The sequence below is a fragment of the Neomonachus schauinslandi genome, chromosome 5, assembly GCF_002201575.2.
Source record: "Neomonachus schauinslandi chromosome 5, ASM220157v2, whole genome shotgun sequence".
NCBI classification, from domain to species: Eukaryota; Metazoa; Chordata; class Mammalia; order Carnivora; family Phocidae; genus Neomonachus; species Neomonachus schauinslandi.
This window is the reverse complement of record NC_058407.1, coordinates 153,132,020-153,143,618: the sequence shown is the minus strand read 5'-3', so window position 1 is coordinate 153,143,618 and position 11,599 is coordinate 153,132,020.

Here is an 11,599-nt window from a genome sequence, read left to right as displayed (position 1 = left end):
ATAAGGCCCCCATCACACAGGTCCTTATAAAAAGGGCAGAAGGATCAGAGTCAGAAGACGTCCCAATGGAAGCAGAAATCAGTGGGGGGCCACAATCCACAGAATGTGGGCAGCCAATATTAGCAAGGATGGCAAGGAAATGGATCTCCACTAGAGCCTCAAGGAACACAGCCCTGCTGCCCCATTTTGGATTTCTGAATCCCAGAGTTGTAAAATCACCGGTATTTTAGGCTACTAAGTTTGTATTAATTTGTTGCACCAGCAATAGGAAACAAATACATGAGTCCCTACCAACAATACTTTGCTAGAAATGCACACATTTTACAGAAGAGCAACTTAGGCCCTAGGGTAGCTGGTCCAAGATATACTATCTTGATGAAGGAGCTGGAGCCTCTCTTCTCCAAGTTGGCTTGTTTGTGTAGTGCCGCGGGTCAGGATCGTGGTGACCCGGCCCCCAGGCTGCCCCCACAGCAGGGCTTAGCTCTGACATTTGCCACAGCGCTGGAGCAAACTCAGAGAAAAGCAAAGCTCGCTGTGGAGCAGCTGCTGGGATGAACACTTGTTGCCATGGTAGCCTGGAACAAGTACAATGAGTGATTCAAGTTATGTTCTCAACTTCTGAAGGTTCACATCCTACCGTACATGGGGGAGGCAGCCTAGCACTGTGGGGAAAAAGTGAGCTCAAGTCGCAGGAGGCTGCTCCTTCACCCAGACTCGTGGTGGCAATCTCGCCTATGCAGTAGGGATGAGCTGTAATTATCACAAAGGTCCCAGGAGGTAGATGAGGGGCATGTGGAGTCTAACACTCTACCAAACAGTTCGGATAGTAGAGGTTACGGGGGCTGGGAATGGACCCGCATGCCTTGGGAAGTCCCCTCTAATGTTGAACTTTCCTTCCCTGCCCCATTCTGCTGACTCAGGCGGTTTTATGAAATTTCTCAGGTTCTAGAATAAGAGCTGGGCTTGGGTTCTGGATCTATGTCTCTCTTGCTGTGTGACCTTAGGCAGGTAGAACAATCTCTGAGCCTATTTCCACATCTGTAAAATGAGAATAAAACCTATTTTGGTAAAAACGAGACAAAAATCAAAAAAACTATTTTGGGGGTACCTGGATGGCTCAGTCAGTAGGACATGTGACTCGATCTTGGGGTTGTCGGTCTGAGCCCCATGTTGGGTGTAGAGATCACACAAAATCTTAAAAATGAAAAACAAAACCTACTTTGAAAGCATGTGAGGGTTCAGTGAGATAGTCAGTAGTCAAAGTCTTGGCGTATGTGCTGCCCAGTCAGCACTGGAATCAACTAAATAAAACCTCAGAAATAAAATTATAAGCAACTGACGGTTGGAAAAAGCTATGTGCTAGATGAGAGATTCTTAATCAGGCACATATTTTGAAGAATATACATGTCCTGACCCCACCTACTAAACTAGAATCTTCAAGGAGGGGGGGTCTAAGAATGTTTAGACTCTGTGGGAGGCCAAATAATGGCCCCCAAATATCCATGTCCTAATCTCAGAAACCTGTGAATGTTCCCTTCCTTGGGAAAAGGGACTCTATGTACAAGATTCATTTAAGGGTCCCGGATGGGGAGATTATCTGGATCATCCAGCTGGGCTCTAACTGCAATCACAGGGATCCCTCTAAGAGAGAGGCAGGGAGAGATCTGACGACAGGAAGGAAAAGGCAATGTGACGATGGAAGCGGGGACTTGAGTGATGCACCATGAGGACGAGGGAGGGGCTACCAGCTGAGGAAAACAGGTGGACAGCTCTTCAGCTAAAGGAGTTCAGGAAAAGGGCTTTCCTCTGGAGCCTCTAGAAGGAACCTGCCTCACTGGCACCTTGACTTTAGCCCAGTGAAACCAATTTTAAACTTCTGACCTCCAGAGTAAATTGGTTATTTTTAAGCCACTGGCCCTGTGGTAAGTTGTTACAGCAGCAAGAGGAAAATAATACAAACTCCTCTGGTGATCCTGACATACACCCCTGGGTAAGAATCGCTGTATCAGACAAAGGCAGAGGCCGGCAAACTTTGTCACAGACAACGTGTTACAAACTCACATTGTTGCTCACACACAGGGATTAAGAACACGGGAGCAGTTTATTGTTTCAAGGATGTGGCAGATTCAAGTTGCAATCAGCTTCATTTCTAAACTATAGTATATCCTGGTGGAATTGAAGAATTGCTGAGGACACAAGTCCATCCTGAGATGGGAATTGAAGTTGTAACCCACTGAGGTACCAGAATGAGAATTACCTTTTATGGCGCTCTCTGCTGTGCCGATAAGCAGGAAATCCACGGGGTTACATTCCTTTTGGCTTGAAGGTGGTGGTGAGCGGGGTGGGAAGTTACCTCACTGTGGGCAGGACAGGGGGTCCGCAGAAGGTAGAACATGCAGTGCCTGGCATATCCGTAGCAGCTTCCGCCTGATGAGTTGATGGACTCCAGTGTGTGTAGGCTGGGCTATTAGGTAGCATAAGTACCACTTCTTCTCTTGGAGTAGGTTTCCCTGCCAGAGGTTAGAGTTCTGGCTAACCTCTCCTTGGTCTCGACCTTTGATCACACAACACCCCAGGAATCTTGCTTTGTGAAAAAACACAACTAAAACACTCATGAGTGTGCTGGGACTGATACTGTAGGCTGCTTAATCAAAAAGGGTTTCCTTCCCCCTTTCTTTTCCTGTGATATTGTGATTTATAGTAAGAAATATATATTTGGTCTTTGTCCCCATTTAGCACAGAGCTCCTAAAACACTTGGAATTTCCTAAGTGTTGAGAGCAGTTAAGGAGCCTTTTGTTCCATTAATAGACGACTTTGGGAAAGCCCCTAGATAACCTAGAGAAGGGGGCTGCTTGCCAGGGAAACCAATCTTGAGTAGAGGGTAGAAACTTTCAGTCTTACCCCCTTGATTTCTGGGACTTGGCCAGTGACTTAACTGATCACACCTACATAATGAAGCTTCCATTAAAACCCCAAAGCAGAGGATTCAAAGAGCTTCCAGGTTGGAGAACACGTGGAGATTTGGGGAGAATGGTGCTTTCTCCCCATGACATGGAAGTTCCTTGTCCTTTCTCCAACCCTATGCATCTCTTCCATCTGGCTGTTCCTGAGTTACATCCTTTAATAATAAACCAGTAAACCAGTAATCTAGTAAGTAAACTGTTTCTCTGAGCAAATCAATCAAACCCAAGGAGGGTGACATCAGAACCTCCCATCTGTAGCCAGACCCATCAGAAACACAGGTAACCACCTGGACTTGTGACTGGCATCTGAAGCAAGGTGGGGTGGGTGGGGACAGTCTTGTAGGACTGAGCCCTTAACGTGTGGGATCTGATGCTATCTCCAGGTAGACAGTGACAGAATTGAGTTGAATTGTAGGACACCCAAATGGCACCAGAGAATTGCTTGGTGGTGTGGAGAAACCCCCATACGCATTGAATTGGGTCCCAGAAACCCCTTCTTCCCTAAAAAGAGAACTTTGACTGTGTTCTGGAATGGCATAGTATATCCCTAGGGGATATACCCTGATGGTGCTAAATAATCAAGATAAAGTCTCATTCCCCTTGCAGATCAGCTACCAGCAGGCATATGGTTCTGTTCAATGAGATTTAAAGGGATATTAGAAGGGAGGCATCTGTCTTTTTCTTACTGGTTTAAAAAAAAAAAAAAGGTATGTAAGGCTAACCCCTTTTCTTCCTATCTGTGGATGTGGTTGTGTGACATTGTGATTCTTTGAGCTGTGGCAGCCATCTTGTGACCATGAGGAAACAAGCCTAATGACACTGAGAATGGTGGAGTAAAAACATGGAAAACCTCGATTCCTGATTACTTCATTGTGTTACCTGAATCAACCCTGCAATCACTTGTATCTTGTTAAAAAGAAAGCCACAGGCCCCCCAAAGGAGGAACTCGTGCTAGGCCAAGTCACCAAACCAGAGCTTAATATCTAATCTCATTGCAGTTTTAACCTCCCCCAGAAATGAAGTCTTAACTGGTCAGTCAGGACTTTTCTAGTCAGCACCAATGAGGTAATCTATCACATGGGCCCTCTCCATTCCCCAAAGGAAGATGAGGTCACCCAGCCCTTCCCTCTAAGGGAAAGTGACCTTGCCTAAAGCAATATATTCTTTTGCTAATAACATCTCTGCTCCACCTTCCTTCCTATTTAAAAACCTTCCATTTTCTACAACTCCTCGGAGCTCCCCTCTACATGCTATATGGGATTCATGACTCGCTTCATAAAACCAATTAGATCTTCAGGTTTACTCAGTTGAAATTTTGTTCTTCAACAATCTTTCATGTTTAGTGAGATGCTAAGGATTCCTATTTTTTTAAGGGAGGCAGTTTGTTTCTTGTAGGTAAAAGTATTCAAAATGATTCAGGATTAAAGAAGCTTTATTTTTAGAAGAATGACTATGGCTATAATTTGCATCTATAAGAACACACCAAGTTACATGTAAGCTTTCTTTTGGCTTAATAGCCAAATTTGCATAAACCACAAATAAGAACACCTTCTGTTAACAAATTTACTTTGCTTTGGCTCCCTCAAGGCACAAGAAGACCAGAGTCTTATTCTATTCATCTTTGGATTCCCATGGTCCTTATGGGAGGGAAGTGATTTAACCAAAAATATAGTACAAAGAAGCTCGATTCTGTGAAAATTAATAAAGGGAAACCCCACTAAATGAAGTCAGGAGATTTTGGCAGGGGAAGCTCCCACGCCCTACCACCCCAACTCAATTGCAGACCCAACAGGAAGAGACTGACGTGACTGTGAACATAGATACCGCTCTTCTACTTCAGCCAGAGGAAGAGCTACTTTCCTCATTCCCCACCCCCACCCACCAGGCAACAGCCAATGAGAAGCCACTATACTTCCAACTCCCAGTTCCTCTAATGGACTTCTAGTTCATAACAGTCTTCCCAACTTACCCCTTCTCTCCTTAAAAAAGCGAGCCTTGGGGCGCCTGGGTGGTGCCATGGTTAAGTGTCGGACTCTTGATTTCAGCTCAGGTCATGATCTCAGGGTCATGAGATCAAGCCCCACATTGGGCTCTGCGCTCAGCATGGAGTCTGCTTGAGATTCTCTCTCTCCCTCTCCTTCTACCTCCCCCAACTCGTGCACTCTTGTTCTCTCTCTCTCTCTCTCTCAAATAAATAAATAAATAAGCCTGTCTCTCCTTTATTTCCTGGACTTGCCTACAGTTTTGCCGCAGCTTGTTTGTCAAAGATTGCAATTCTCTTTTATTCCCAAATAAACGCATCTTCTGCTGGTAAAATAACCGTCAGTGCCTATTTTTGAGGTTAAACATTCAAAGCAGACAATATGGTCTCTTCACTTCCATACCTAGGGATGGGTCCTCCCCCCACCTTAATGCTGTTAGGGTCAGAGGAGCAGGGAAGATGCCGTGAAGCAAGCACTGGATGCAGGAAACATGGGTTCCAGCCCAGGCACTGCAGACTAACAGTGGCCGTGGGTAAAGCAGTGGCCCGTCTCTGGCCTCAGGTGTGACATCTTCAGGAAGACAGGATTGAAGAGGGCTTCTATGACCTTGCTACCCAAGGACAGGCTTCACCTGGGAGCTGATAAGCAACATAGAAACTCAGGTCCTGCTCCAGACCTACGGACTCAGGATCTGCCTTTTAGCAGGACCCTTGTACGGATGCACATTAACGTTTACGATGCACAAGTCCAGTTTCTTCCAGTTCTCAGTGCTGTTCTCTGCTGAGCCAGCTTCAGATTGCTGGATATGAGCTCCCTCTTCTGGCTCAACAATTAAGCACTTTCTTTAGGAAACATTTGTTCCATTTCCACCTGCTGTTTTTGTTTTGTTTTGTTTTGTTTTGTTTTAAGGGTTTCAAATGGGGCTTGAAGCTCCAGCACCGACATAGGGGCATAAGGTCTCCTACACATGTGTATGGGGGGGGCCTTGAGTCTCCTCCCAAGTTTTGGAAAGCCAAATGACACCCACTGCCCTCTCCAACCTGGATGGCTCTCCGATTCCCAACTGCCAAGTAGTCCACCTTCCCCGTGTCTCATCCTTGTCACTTCTGTTTAACAAAAAAGCAGGGAGAGGGAAGCAAACTGAGCCTGAGCCGGCAGCCGATAATGGTGTTCTTGTGACCTAGTCACCAGCCAGCTCTGAGACCTTTGGCAAATGGTTACCTGTTGGCTCAGTTTCCTCTCCTGCCAGTTGATGAATATGGCAGGAAGATGGAACAGAGGGAACTTGCAAAACTGTTGTGAAAGGTCAAAATGGTAATGGGTATGAAAGGTCTTTGGAAACCTGACATCCTTCACAAATGTGAAGGTGTTTTCCTGATGCCATTACTGTAATTGACTGCTTTAGTGCAGACCTGGCCGATTCCAGCCTCATCCCAGACGAGCTCAGGTATTGCTGAGCCTAACGCTCTTTTTTTATTATTATTATTATGTTACATTAGTCACCATACATTACACCATTAGTTTTTGATGTAGTGTTCCATGATTCATTGTTTGCATATAACACCCAGTGCTCCATGCAGAACGTGCCCTCCTCAATACCCATCACCAGGCTAACCCATCCTCCCACCCCCCTCCCCTCTAGAACCCTCAGTTTGTTTTTCAGAGTCCATCGTCTCTCATGGTTCGTCTCACCCTCCGATTCCCCCCCTTCATTCTTCCCCTCCTGCTATCTTTTTTTTTTTTTAACACATAATGTATTATTCGTTTCAGAGGTACAGATCTGTGATTCAACAGTCTTGCACAATTCACAGCACTTACCATAGCACATACCCTTCCCAGTGTCTATCACCCAGTCACCACATCCCTCCCACCCCCCACCACTCCAGCAACCCTCAGTTTGTTTCCTGAGATTAAGAATTCCTCATATCAGTGAGGTCATATGATACATGTCTTTCTCTAATTGACTTATTTCGCTCAGCCTAACACCCTCCAGTTCCATCCACGTAGTTGCAAATGGCAAGATCTCGTTCCTTTTGATGGCTGCATAATATTCCATTGTGTGTGTGTGTGTGTGTGTGTGTGTGTGTGTGTGTGTGTATATACACCAAATCTTCTTTATCCATTCATCTGTTGATGGACATCTTGGCTCTTTCCACAGTGTGGCTATTGTGGACACTGCTGCTATGAACATTGGGGTGCACGTACCCCTTTGGATCCCTACATTGGTATCTTTGGGGTAAATACCCAGTAGTGCAATTGCTGGGTCGTAGGGTAGCTCTATTTTTAACTTTTTGAGGAACCTCCATACTGTTTTCCAGAGTGGCTGCACCAGCTTGCATTCCCACCAACAGTGTAGGAGGGTTCCCCTTTCTCCACATCCCCGCCAACATGTGTCGTTTCCTGACTTGTTAATTTTAGCCATTCTGACTGGTGTGAGGTGATATCTCATTGAGGTTTTGATTTGGATTTCCCTGATGCCGAGCGATGTTGAACACTTTTTCATGTATCTGTTGGCCATTTGGATGTCTTCTTTGGAAAAATGTCTGTTCATGTCTTCTGCCCATTTCTTGATTGGATCATTTGTTCTTTGGGTGTTGAGTTTCATAAGTTCTTTATAGATTTTGGATACTAGCCCTTTATCTGATATGTCATTTGCAAATATCTTCTCCCATTCTGTCGGTTGTCTTTTGGTTTTGTTGACTGTTTCTTTTGCTGTGCAAAAGCTTTTTATCTTGATGAGGTCCCAATAGTTCATTTTTGCCCTTGCTTCCCTTGCCTTTGGCGATGTTTCTAGGAAGAAGTTTCTGCGGCTGAGGTTGAAGAGGTTGCTGCCTGTGTTCTCCTTTAGGATTTTGATGGACTCCTGTCTCACATTGAGGTTTTTCAACCATTTGGAGTCTATTTTTGTGTGTGGTGTAAGGAAATGGTCCAGTTTCATTCTTCTGCATGTGGCTGTCCAATTTTCCCAACACTGAGCCTAACGCTCTTAATTCTTGTTTGTCTCCATCAAGATTTCTCAGCCTCGGCACTGACATTTGGGCCTAGATAATTCTTTTTGTAAGGGGCTGTCATGTGCATTGTAGGATGGTTAGCAGCACCCCTGGCCTCAAGCCCCCAAAAGCCAGCAGCAGCCCCTCTCCCAAACACACACACAGTTGTGACAATCAAAAATGCCTCTGCATGCTGCCAAATGTCCCGGGAAATAGGATCTGGATTCACACTTCTCGGTCTTTTCCGGTCAGTGGAAAATGTTGTTCAGGGATTTCTATGTATAAAGTTCTAGGCTACCCAAAGTGAATATGCAGACATTGTTCCCATCCCCAGAGTGCTGGTGGAGAGGGGGCAGGTAGGGAGGGTAGAAAGAAGGACAAATAGAAGAGAATAGCAGCAAACAAGAGACAATTTAGTCGAGCAAGGGTATAATTATTCCACGGTGTTGTAGCCCTTTTATAATCTAGAGATCACTTGCCTCAGTCTCCCAAAGACTCCGGTTGGGCGGCATTCTCTTTACAGACTAAGGAAGTCAATGCACAGAGAGAAAGGTTGTCATTTGCTCACCATGCCTGTTCCACAAGGGCTGTAAGTATAAAGAGAATGCACATAGCAAGACATGACTTCACGGAGGTATGAACCTGGAGCTGGGTTGTGGAAGGTGGAAATCTTTTGAAGTGGGAGGTTTGGAAGGGGGATGCTCCAGCATCATTGATTTTCAACTTTTCTGCCACACATGTGGATACTATCCACCATAACGACATACTCAAGAGGCACACCAGATTTGTATATAATCCCCAAGAAGGGATTATACACCTTTCCCCCAAGAAGGCAAAGAAAGCACTTCATTAATTCATAATTGTCACAACTCTTACCAACCAATCAGGATGTGTGTGTGTGTGTGTGTGTGCATGCCTATTTAATCACTCACGATATGTGTATGCACACATGCACATGTGTTTTGGGGGATACCATGGCATAGGTAAGGGAATGTAGGTTATTCTCAAATTCTACCCCCTCTCTCTAGCTCCACCTTTTCTCTCCTGCTCAAGGAAGCACAGCAAAACCTATGTGAAAGTACTCAACCCTCTTGTGACAACTCACACCTGATCATGCCTTTGCCAGAGTGTTGCAACTCTGCGCTGAATCTCCTGGGTTTTTTTAAACATTTTATTTTTTTAAGTAATCTCTATACCCAACATGGGGCTCAAACTCACAACCCCAAGATCCAGAGTCGCATACTCTACCGACTAAGCCAGCCAGCACCCCTGAATCCTGTTCTATGCAGAGCAGACAATAGAAGCCATGCACAGGTGCTAGTTGAAATGGTCTTGGGGGACCATTGTCTATGGGGACAACTCTAGGGGGAGCCAACCATTCACATTCCATTTTATGAAACTGGCAATCCCTGGAGTTATTTGACACAGCAGCGAAGGTATGGGTACTGTTAGAGACAGCATATATTAGGGCATGAGTCCAAATCTCAGAAGGCCACAAAGGCAGGTGACGGAGTTGACATTGAACCGCATGCTGGGTACAAGGGTGGGTTTTGCAGTCAGGCAAACTGGGCTTGAATCCCACTTGTTTCCGAGTGCCCTTGACAACTTAACCTCTCAGTCTTCCAGGTTTTTCATCTCTAAAATGGGTGGTAGTGAGGACTCACTGAAAATGTGTATTGATTTGCAGAGGGTTTAAGATAGTGCCAAACACATGGCAAAAACAGGCTCCTGGACAAACTGATAAATTAACATTCTGGCTGTATAAAGTCACGGTTTTCATGCTCTAAGGATAAATTACCTTTCCCAATGAGTCACACATTGAACTATGCCTAAAAGGCAGGCACCTTTTGAATAATCGGGGAGACCTAACATTCCTCCAAGCTTGGTTAACAATAGGCCTTTCACATGTTCCTGTTCCACTCAGTTTTAAATGATGGTGCACTGTGTGTTTTGACAACTATGCTTTATGGTTCTATTCTGGGGCAGGCTCTCTGCTGGGTTCTGTACATTATTTTACTTTGATCAGCAAAGGCCTTGGGCTCCAGGCAATGTGATGGAGAGCCTGAACTGCAAAACCAAGATTTAGATGCCACATTTCCTGGCCGAATTAGTGAGTCAGTTCTGCTCTAAATCTTAGTTTCACGCCTAAAATCCGAGGCTGATGGATATAAAGAAAGAGAAGCCAGCAGGGGCAGCTTGTGATGGGTCTTACCCAAGTGCAGTGGGAAAGCACCTTGCACTTTGCCGAGTTTGAAGCAAGGATGTTCATGTAATCAGAAATATGTTTTAAAACGATCTCTTGGCCACTTCTAGGAGAGCATTCCATAAGATGGCTGTGTAAAGCTCTCAGCACTGAAAACACTTCCAAATCTTGTATCCCCAGCCCAGACCTACACTCTAAGCTGTCTACCTCACACCCCCAATTAGTGTTAAAAAGGCCTATCTAACTTAATATGAGCAAAGGAGATTTTGAATATTCACCCAGCCCCCATCTCAGAAAAGTGTCTCTATCTACCCACTGGCTCAAGTTAAAAAACCTAGATGCCATCCAATGTCCTCCCTTCCTTCATCACCCACATGCAATCCCATCACCAAACGCTGCCGGCTCTCCAAATTAGGAAGGTCTCCATCACCTCCACCCCCGTGTGGCACCACAACCATCCTCTGCAGACCTACCTGGCCTTCATCTCCTGATCCACTGCCATGGAGTTATCTTTAAAAATCCAAGTCTGATTGTGTCCCTTTAAAATGCATGGTCTTCCCTTTGCTCTTTGATGTAAATTTCTTATTCTATGGGGCCCTGCATGATGGGCTCCTGGCTCTCTTTCATCTGCCCTTTGCTCACCAGGCCCAGCCACACTGACATCATTTCTTTTCCAGTCTTTGGGCCTTTGTGTCCCTGTGCCCTCTGCTGGGAACACCCACCCCCAGCTCTTGGCATGGCAGTAACTTCTCATTCTTTGGTTCAGAGAAGAAGTCCTTGCTTGCTGTGATCAATGTGGCCTCCCCTGGTTATTTGTCACCTTTTTACTTTCTTCTGATACACTTATCACAATCTAATATTTTGTTTACTGGTTGTAGCAGGTAGACCCTAGGGTGGAGTCCTTGATCCCGACCTCTGGTACACATGCCTTTGTGTGATTCCCCTCTCGAGCATGGTTGGGACCCGTGATTGCTTCTAACCCACAGAATATGGTGAAAGTGACAAGATACATGTGATTACACATACGTGATTACGCTACATAAGAATGTAATGCCTGCCTTGCTAAGAGAATCTCTTGGTGGCTTCAAAGATGCAAGTTGCCATGTGTGAGGTGCCATATAGCCTGAAAAGAACTGGATGCTGCCAATGACCATGTGGGCTTGGATGTGGATCCTTCCCAGGTTGAACCTCAAATGAGAACCCAGCCCTGGCAACACTGCGCTTGTAGTCTTGCAAAGGACCCAGCTAAGCCAGGACTCCTAACACACTGAAAATGTGAGATAACATATATTCTTTTAAGTCTACAGTTTGTCGTAAACTATTCTACAGCAACCGTTAATACACTTGTTAAGCGACTCGTGTTAGAAAGTAAACGGCTGGAGGCCAGAGACCTTTTCATTTTTCATTACAGCCCAGCTGGGTAGATGGCACAGACAGATGAGAGCAGACACTTGCATGAA